We start from the raw sequence: 9,598 nt of genomic DNA, 5'->3' as shown, positions 1-9,598 counted from the left end.
AACCGTGAAAGGGGCGGGCCCAACAAGGTCCCCTTCATGGGCACTATCACTGCTTGCTGTCAGGGAGGCTGCCAGACAATTTTCCATGCACACTCTGGGCTGGGGGGCAGTCAACCACCAGTACACACAGCAGAACCTAAACCCATACCATTATTGCTAAGCAGCAAGACAGGGGCCCATTGCACTCCCACGGGGCCTTTTTAAATGCAATCCATAACCCGGATTTGCCAGGAACCCTTCTTACTCCTCCTACTTGCATGTGACACTGGGCTTAGGATCTGCATAGGAAACACACACACAAGCACACACCTACCTTTGTTGCCTGCAGATGCCTCCTTGGCTGTCCCCAAACGGTATCAAACCAACACCCACGGGAAGCTGTAAGCATAGAGGACATGCCTGCACCCCATTGGACTTACCTGTGTGGGTTAAATCCGGGTTATTTGACAACCTATGGCGGTGATGGTTCTGCTCAGGCAGAGCAGTGCTGATGCTCCTCATAAAGCTGTCGCTGCTGTGAAGGTTCTAGGTGACATCACAAATCCCTATGGTTACATACACAACAAAGCTGGGTTGTTGTTGTTTACACTCTGCAAGGCCTGTGGAAGTGAGTGACATCATAGCACTGTAGTTCTGAGGGTTCAAGATGGATGCAACAATCTCCTGTTGCTTCTATGAAGGCCGTAATAGACGACATCACCAAACAGCTCCATAGTCACATACACAGCAAAGGAGAGATGTTGTTTACACCTAGTGATGTCAGTGGTATTGAGTGACATCACAGCACAGTGCTAAGGCTCCTGGGCCTGGACACAGCAGCGGCTGCAATATCTCAACGGAGAATACGTTTATATCTATGTGTGTGTGTGCGCATATATATATATATATATATATATATATATATATATATATATATATATATATTTCTCCGCCGAAATCACTTTTAAACCCATTTCCACCTTTTTTTCCCTTCTCTTCCTCTTACTTTTTTTTCACGTTTTTTTACGTTTTTCTCCTTTTCGCCTCTTTTCTGGGCGTATTATTCTTCTTTTTCTTCTTTTTTTTCGTCTAATGCATACCCCATCAGTGCAGCAATGCTTATTCAATACCGCCAGCAGATGGAGACACTGGGGGATAATTTTCTAAGGATTTATACTGATTTTTCCTGTCTGAATTTGTCGCACAGAAAGTTGCAGGCCAAATATGTGTGACATTTCTGCGACTTTAGCTTCTAGAGCATTTTTACAACATTATACATAGGTGCTGAATACATAAAAAGCGACTGTTCAGCGACAGACAAGTCGCATCGGCTGAAAGTAGGCCAGAATGTCAGTCCATGTTGGAGCAGGTTTAGATACAGTCTAAAGCATAGATCTCAAAGTCTGTGCACAGAATTTAGCAAGGGCCTCGCACCTTCTGATGCATCAGGTAGGTGCACAATAGCATAGCCTAACCCTCTGTACTTTGGTCTATATTGATGCGGGACATAGACAGCCAGCTGATGACCAATCCATTAGTGCAATGGATGGCTGGAAGCATTTGTCTTTGCCTTTGCAATACCACAGAAGCAATGCATGGTCAATGTACAGCAATGACACACCTGTGTGAACAGCCAGGAGACCCCCCCCCCCCCCCCCCCCCATGTTATGTTACATAGTTACATAGTTAGTACGGTCGAAAAAAGACATATGTCCATCAGGTTCAACCAGGGAATTAAGGGGTAGGGGTGTGGCGCGATATTGGGGAAGGGATGAGATTTTATATTTCTTCATAAGCATTAATCTTATTTTGTCAATTAGGAACATTCAGCACCCACCCGCTATCAAGGCAGCTGCCTATCATGTCATGCCCTACCTGCACAGGTGTGCTGGCTACTCAAATGATCCAATTAAGGAGGCCATTTAGTCAGCAGCAGCAGAAGTCCTGTGCCTGGACGCTCCAACAGGGGCCAGACACAAGCAGAAGCAGAAGCAGCAGAAGCAGCAGCAGCACCACCTTTTGTTTTTTGGCTGCAGCAGCAGCAAGGCCCACAGGGCTGGCTAGCTGGCTAGCCAGCAAGCAGGTAGCAATGAAAGTAGGAATCTTTCTTTTTAACCCTGTAAGGGGGTGGTGCACTGTACCCGAAGATACTGCCATATCGGGTCAATGCATAGGGCGACGGAAGCAAGCTTCGAAATCGGCCCCCGTTCTCAAAAATCCATTTAATATATGGTCCCCAGATAGGGGACGTATCAGATATTAAACTGATAAGAACAGATACTACACTTGATCTTAGCCAAAAGGCCGAGAAGCGATAACCGTGAAAGGGGCGGGCCCAACAAGGTCCCCTTCATGGGCACTATCACTGCTTGCTGTCAGGGAGGCTGCCAGACAATTTTCCATGCACACTCTGGGCTGGGGGGCAGTCAACCACCAGTACACACAGCAGAACCTAAACCCATACCATTATTGCTAAGCAGCAAGACAGGGGCCCATTGCACTCCCACGGGGCCTTTTTAAATGCAATCCATAACCCGGATTTGCCAGGAACCCTTCTTACTCCTCCTACTTGCATGTGACACTGGGCTTAGGATCTGCATAGGAAACACACACACAAGCACACACCTACCTTTGTTGCCTGCAGATGCCTCCTTGGCTGTCCCCAAACGGTATCAAACCAACACCCACGGGAAGCTGTAAGCATAGAGGACATGCCTGCACCCCATTGGACTTACCTGTGTGGGTTAAATCCGGGTTATTTGACAACCTATGGCGGTGATGGTTCTGCTCAGGCAGAGCAGTGCTGATGCTCCTCATAAAGCTGTCGCTGCTGTGAAGGTTCTAGGTGACATCACAAATCCCTTTGGTTACATACACAACAAAGCTGGGTTGTTGTTGTTTACACTCTGCAAGGCCTGTGGAAGTGAGTGACATCATAGCACTGTAGTTCTGAGGGTTCAAGATGGATGCAACAATCTCCTGTTGCTTCTATGAAGGCCGTAATAGACGACATCACCAAACAGCTCCATAGTCACATACACAGCAAAGGAGAGATGTTGTTTACACCTAGTGATGTCAGTGGTATTGAGTGACATCACAGCACAGTGCTAAGGCTCCTGGGCCTGGACACAGCAGCGGCTGCAATATCTCAACGGAGAATACGTTTATATCTATGTGTGTGTGTGCGCATATATATATATATATATATATATATATATATATATATATATATATTTCTCCGCCGAAATCACTTTTAAACCCATTTCCACCTTTTTTTCCCTTCTCTTCCTCTTACTTTTTTTTCACGTTTTTTTACGTTTTTCTCCTTTTCGCCTCTTTTCTGGGCGTATTATTCTTCTTTTTCTTCTTTTTTTTCGTCTAATGCATACCCCATCAGTGCAGCAATGCTTATTCAATACCGCCAGCAGATGGAGACACTGGGGGATAATTTTCTAAGGATTTATACTGATTTTTCCTGTCTGAATTTGTCGCACAGAAAGTTGCAGGCCAAATATGTGTGACATTTCTGCGACTTTAGCTTCTAGAGCATTTTTACAACATTATACATAGGTGCTGAATACATAAAAAGCGACTGTTCAGCGACAGACAAGTCGCATCGGCTGAAAGTAGGCCAGAATGTCAGTCCATGTTGGAGCAGGTTTAGATACAGTCTAAAGCATAGATCTCAAAGTCTGTGCACAGAATTTAGCAAGGGCCTCGCACCTTCTGATGCATCAGGTAGGTGCACAATAGCATAGCCTAACCCTCTGTACTTTGGTCTATATTGATGCGGGACATAGACAGCCAGCTGATGACCAATCCATTAGTGCAATGGATGGCTGGAAGCATTTGTCTTTGCCTTTGCAATACCACAGAAGCAATGCATGGTCAATGTACAGCAATGACACACCTGTGTGAACAGCCAGGAGACCCCCCCCCCATGTTATGTTACATAGTTACATAGTTAGTACGGTCGAAAAAAGACATATGTCCATCACGTTCAACCAGGGAATTAAGGGGTAGGGGTGTGGCGCGATATTGGGGAAGGGATGAGATTTTATATTTCTTCATAAGCATTAATCTTATTTTGTCAATTAGGAACATTCAGCACCCACCCGCTATCAAGGCAGCTGCCTATCATGTCATGCCCTACCTGCACAGGTGTGCTGGCTACTCAAATGATCCAATTAAGGAGGCCATTTAGTCAGCAGCAGCAGAAGTCCTGTGCCTGGACGCTCCAACAGGGGCCAGACACAAGCAGAAGCAGAAGCAGCAGAAGCAGCAGCAGCACCACCTTTTGTTTTTTGGCTGCAGCAGCAGCAAGGCCCACAGGGCTGGCTAGCTGGCTAGCCAGCAAGCAGGTAGCAATGAAAGTAGGAATCTTTCTTTTTAACCCTGTAAGGGGGTGGTGCACTGTACCCGAAGATACTGCCATATCGGGTCAATGCATAGGGCGACGGAAGCAAGCTTCGAAATCGGCCCCCGTTCTCAAAAATCCATTTAATATATGGTCCCCAGATAGGGGACGTATCAGATATTAAACTGATAAGAACAGATACTACACTTGATCTTAGCCAAAAGGCCGAGAAGCGATAACCGTGAAAGGGGCGGGCCCAACAAGGTCCCCTTCATGGGCACTATCACTGCTTGCTGTCAGGGAGGCTGCCAGACAATTTTCCATGCACACTCTGGGCTGGGGGGCAGTCAACCACCAGTACACACAGCAGAACCTAAACCCATACCATTATTGCTAAGCAGCAAGACAGGGGCCCATTGCACTCCCACGGGGCCTTTTTAAATGCAATCCATAACCCGGATTTGCCAGGAACCCTTCTTACTCCTCCTACTTGCATGTGACACTGGGCTTAGGATCTGCATAGGAAACACACACACAAGCACACACCTACCTTTGTTGCCTGCAGATGCCTCCTTGGCTGTCCCCAAACGGTATCAAACCAACACCCACGGGAAGCTGTAAGCATAGAGGACATGCCTGCACCCCATTGGACTTACCTGTGTGGGTTAAATCCGGGTTATTTGACAACCTATGGCGGTGATGGTTCTGCTCAGGCAGAGCAGTGCTGATGCTCCTCATAAAGCTGTCGCTGCTGTGAAGGTTCTAGGTGACATCACAAATCCCTATGGTTACATACACAACAAAGCTGGGTTGTTGTTGTTTACACTCTGCAAGGCCTGTGGAAGTGAGTGACATCATAGCACTGTAGTTCTGAGGGTTCAAGATGGATGCAACAATCTCCTGTTGCTTCTATGAAGGCCGTAATAGACGACATCACCAAACAGCTCCATAGTCACATACACAGCAAAGGAGAGATGTTGTTTACACCTAGTGATGTCAGTGGTATTGAGTGACATCACAGCACAGTGCTAAGGCTCCTGGGCCTGGACACAGCAGCGGCTGCAATATCTCAACGGAGAATACGTTTATATCTATGTGTGTGTGTGCGCATATATATATATATATATATATATATATATATATATATATATATATATATTTCTCCGCCGAAATCACTTTTAAACCCATTTCCACCTTTTTTTCCCTTCTCTTCCTCTTACTTTTTTTTCACGTTTTTTTACGTTTTTCTCCTTTTCGCCTCTTTTCTGGGCGTATTATTCTTCTTTTTCTTCTTTTTTTTCGTCTAATGCATACCCCATCAGTGCAGCAATGCTTATTCAATACCGCCAGCAGATGGAGACACTGGGGGATAATTTTCTAAGGATTTATACTGATTTTTCCTGTCTGAATTTGTCGCACAGAAAGTTGCAGGCCAAATATGTGTGACATTTCTGCGACTTTAGCTTCTAGAGCATTTTTACAACATTATACATAGGTGCTGAATACATAAAAAGCGACTGTTCAGCGACAGACAAGTCGCATCGGCTGAAAGTAGGCCAGAATGTCAGTCCATGTTGGAGCAGGTTTAGATACAGTCTAAAGCATAGATCTCAAAGTCTGTGCACAGAATTTAGCAAGGGCCTCGCACCTTCTGATGCATCAGGTAGGTGCACAATAGCATAGCCTAACCCTCTGTACTTTGGTCTATATTGATGCGGGACATAGACAGCCAGCTGATGACCAATCCATTAGTGCAATGGATGGCTGGAAGCATTTGTCTTTGCCTTTGCAATACCACAGAAGCAATGCATGGTCAATGTACAGCAATGACACACCTGTGTGAACAGCCAGGAGACCCCCCCCCCCCCCCCCCCCCCCATGTTATGTTACATAGTTACATAGTTAGTACGGGTCGAAAAAAGACATATGTCCATCACGTTCAACCAGGGAATTAAGGGGTAGGGGTGTGGCGCGATATTGGGGAAGGGATGAGATTTTATATTTCTTCATAAGCATTAATCTTATTTTGTCAATTAGGAACATTCAGCACCCACCCGCTATCAAGGCAGCTGCCTATCATGTCATGCCCTACCTGCACAGGTGTGCTGGCTACTCAAATGATCCAATTAAGGAGGCCATTTAGTCAGCAGCAGCAGAAGTCCTGTGCCTGGACGCTCCAACAGGGGCCAGACACAAGCAGAAGCAGAAGCAGCAGAAGCAGCAGCAGCACCACCTTTTGTTTTTTGGCTGCAGCAGCAGCAAGGCCCACAGGGCTGGCTAGCTGGCTAGCCAGCAAGCAGGTAGCAATGAAAGTAGGAATCTTTCTTTTTAACCCTGTAAGGGGGTGGTGCACTGTACCCGAAGATACTGCCATATCGGGTCAATGCATAGGGCGACGGAAGCAAGCTTCGAAATCGGCCCCCGTTCTCAAAAATCCATTTAATATATGGTCCCCAGATAGGGGACGTATCAGATATTAAACTGATAAGAACAGATACTACACTTGATCTTAGCCAAAAGGCCGAGAAGCGATAACCGTGAAAGGGGCGGGCCCAACAAGGTCCCCTTCATGGGCACTATCACTGCTTGCTGTCAGGGAGGCTGCCAGACAATTTTCCATGCACACTCTGGGCTGGGGGGCAGTCAACCACCAGTACACACAGCAGAACCTAAACCCATACCATTATTGCTAAGCAGCAAGACAGGGGCCCATTGCACTCCCACGGGGCCTTTTTAAATGCAATCCATAACCCGGATTTGCCAGGAACCCTTCTTACTCCTCCTACTTGCATGTGACACTGGGCTTAGGATCTGCATAGGAAACACACACACAAGCACACACCTACCTTTGTTGCCTGCAGATGCCTCCTTGGCTGTCCCCAAACGGTATCAAACCAACACCCACGGGAAGCTGTAAGCATAGAGGACATGCCTGCACCCCATTGGACTTACCTGTGTGGGTTAAATCCGGGTTATTTGACAACCTATGGCGGTGATGGTTCTGCTCAGGCAGAGCAGTGCTGATGCTCCTCATAAAGCTGTCGCTGCTGTGAAGGTTCTAGGTGACATCACAAATCCCTTTGGTTACATACACAACAAAGCTGGGTTGTTGTTGTTTACACTCTGCAAGGCCTGTGGAAGTGAGTGACATCATAGCACTGTAGTTCTGAGGGTTCAAGATGGATGCAACAATCTCCTGTTGCTTCTATGAAGGCCGTAATAGACGACATCACCAAACAGCTCCATAGTCACATACACAGCAAAGGAGAGATGTTGTTTACACCTAGTGATGTCAGTGGTATTGAGTGACATCACAGCACAGTGCTAAGGCTCCTGGGCCTGGACACAGCAGCGGCTGCAATATCTCAACGGAGAATACGTTTATATCTATGTGTGTGTGTGCGCATATATATATATATATATATATATATATATATATATATATATATATATTTCTCCGCCGAAATCACTTTTAACCCCATTTCCACCTTTTTTTCCCTTCTCTTCCTCTTACTTTTTTTTCACGTTTTTTTACGTTTTTCTCCTTTTCGCCTCTTTTCTGGGCGTATTATTCTTCTTTTTCTTCTTTTTTTTCGTCTAATGCATACCCCATCAGTGCAGCAATGCTTATTCAATACCGCCAGCAGATGGAGACACTGGGGGATAATTTTCTAAGGATTTATACTGATTTTTCCTGTCTGAATTTGTCGCACAGAAAGTTGCAGGCCAAATATGTGTGACATTTCTGCGACTTTAGCTTCTAGAGCATTTTTACAACATTATACATAGGTGCTGAATACATAAAAAGCGACTGTTCAGCGACAGACAAGTCGCATCGGCTGAAAGTAGGCCAGAATGTCAGTCCATGTTGGAGCAGGTTTAGATACAGTCTAAAGCATAGATCTCAAAGTCTGTGCACAGAATTTAGCAAGGGCCTCGCACCTTCTGATGCATCAGGTAGGTGCACAATAGCATAGCCTAACCCTCTGTACTTTGGTCTATATTGATGCGGGACATAGACAGCCAGCTGATGACCAATCCATTAGTGCAATGGATGGCTGGAAGCATTTGTCTTTGCCTTTGCAATACCACAGAAGCAATGCATGGTCAATGTACAGCAATGACACACCTGTGTGAACAGCCAGGAGACCCCCCCCCCCCCCCCCATGTTATGTTACATAGTTACATAGTTAGTACGGTCGAAAAAAGACATATGTCCATCACGTTCAACCAGGGAATTAAGGGGTAGGGGTGTGGCGCGATATTGGGGAAGGGATGAGATTTTATATTTCTTCATAAGCATTAATCTTATTTTGTCAATTAGGAACATTCAGCACCCACCCGCTATCAAGGCAGCTGCCTATCATGTCATGCCCTACCTGCACAGGTGTGCTGGCTACTCAAATGATCCAATTAAGGAGGCCATTTAGTCAGCAGCAGCAGAAGTCCTGTGCCTGGACGCTCCAACAGGGGCCAGACACAAGCAGAAGCAGAAGCAGCAGAAGCAGCAGCAGCACCACCTTTTGTTTTTTGGCTGCAGCAGCAGCAAGGCCCACAGGGCTGGCTAGCTGGCTAGCCAGCAAGCAGGTAGCAATGAAAGTAGGAATCTTTCTTTTTAACCCTGTAAGGGGGTGGTGCACTGTACCCGAAGATACTGCCATATCGGGTCAATGCATAGGGCGACGGAAGCAAGCTTCGAAATCGGCCCCCGTTCTCAAAAATCCATTTAATATATGGTCCCCAGATAGGGGACGTATCAGATATTAAACTGATAAGAACAGATACTACACTTGATCTTAGCCAAAAGGCCGAGAAGCGATAACCGTGAAAGGGGCGGGCCCAACAAGGTCCCCTTCATGGGCACTATCACTGCTTGCTGTCAGGGAGGCTGCCAGACAATTTTCCATGCACACTCTGGGCTGGGGGGCAGTCAACCACCAGTACACACAGCAGAACCTAAACCCATACCATTATTGCTAAGCAGCAAGACAGGGGCCCATTGCACTCCCACGGGGCCTTTTTAAATGCAATCCATAACCCGGATTTGCCAGGAACCCTTCTTACTCCTCCTACTTGCATGTGACACTGGGCTTAGGATCTGCATAGGAAACACACACACAAGCACACACCTACCTTTGTTGCCTGCAGATGCCTCCTTGGCTGTCCCCAAACGGTATCAAACCAACACCCACGGGAAGCTGTAAGCATAGAGGACATGCCTGCACCCCATTGGACTTACCTGTGTGGGTTAAATCCGGGTTA

The 9,598-nt window shown here is 46.5% G+C and overlaps 4 non-coding genes across 4 annotated transcripts; all 4 read right to left on the bottom strand.

The window, feature by feature from the left end:
- Positions 1–2,104: 2,104 nt before the first annotated feature.
- LOC130301736 (U2 spliceosomal RNA) lies at positions 2,105–2,295 on the bottom strand. Its single transcript, XR_008852089.1, has one exon. It is a non-coding gene; the product is annotated as a U2 spliceosomal RNA (small nuclear RNA).
- A 2,087-nt stretch (positions 2,296–4,382) lies between these two features.
- LOC130301735 (U2 spliceosomal RNA) lies at positions 4,383–4,573 on the bottom strand. The gene has a single exon (XR_008852088.1). It is a non-coding gene; the product is annotated as a U2 spliceosomal RNA (small nuclear RNA).
- A 2,105-nt stretch (positions 4,574–6,678) lies between these two features.
- On the bottom strand, positions 6,679–6,869 carry LOC130301734 (U2 spliceosomal RNA). The gene has a single exon (XR_008852087.1). It is a non-coding gene; the product is annotated as a U2 spliceosomal RNA (small nuclear RNA).
- A 2,096-nt stretch (positions 6,870–8,965) lies between these two features.
- Positions 8,966–9,156, bottom strand: LOC130301733 (U2 spliceosomal RNA). Its single transcript, XR_008852086.1, has one exon. It is a non-coding gene; the product is annotated as a U2 spliceosomal RNA (small nuclear RNA).
- Between the last annotated feature and the right edge of the window lie 442 nt (positions 9,157–9,598).

The sequence above is a fragment of the Hyla sarda genome, unplaced genomic scaffold (genome assembly GCF_029499605.1).
Source record: "Hyla sarda isolate aHylSar1 unplaced genomic scaffold, aHylSar1.hap1 scaffold_1134, whole genome shotgun sequence".
Lineage (NCBI taxonomy): Eukaryota > Metazoa > Chordata > Amphibia > Anura > Hylidae > Hyla > Hyla sarda.
This window is presented reverse-complemented; position numbering and strand designations above follow the sequence as displayed.